Source organism: Seriola lalandi, unplaced genomic scaffold (genome assembly GCF_002814215.2).
Source record: "Seriola lalandi dorsalis isolate HSWRI2012SDOR001 ecotype SW California unplaced genomic scaffold, Sedor1 jcf7180002054532, whole genome shotgun sequence".
Lineage (NCBI taxonomy): Eukaryota > Metazoa > Chordata > Actinopteri > Carangiformes > Carangidae > Seriola > Seriola lalandi.
In genome coordinates, this window is record NW_019525085.1 from 138,369 (window position 1) to 138,764 (window position 396).

A 396-nucleotide genomic window follows, 5' to 3' on the forward strand; every position below is an offset into this window, starting at 1 on the left:
GTTATCCATTACCCCCCTCCCTTCCTCCCTCCCTCTCCTCCTCCTTCTCTCCTCGGTACCGACAGACCGACAAATCCCCTCCCGGTGCTCCTCTCCCCCCCCCACTCCTCCTCTCCTCTCCTCTCTCTCTGTGTCTCCTTCCCCGCCAGCCATGATCCGTGGCGGGCTAATTCCCAGACGGTCTTCTCCTCCTTCCTCCTCATCTCCTTCCTCCTCTTCTCCTCATCACCCTCTTCCTCCTCCTCCTCCTCCTCCTCCTCCTCCTCCTCCTTGCGGGCCCGGTAAGTAGCAGCAGCACGCGCCGTCCATCTTCTGGTGTTCTGCTCCTGTGTGTCGGACTGCATGCTGTGTTCACGGTATTTATCGCTTCTTATCGGATCTGCTTTTTTTTTTTTT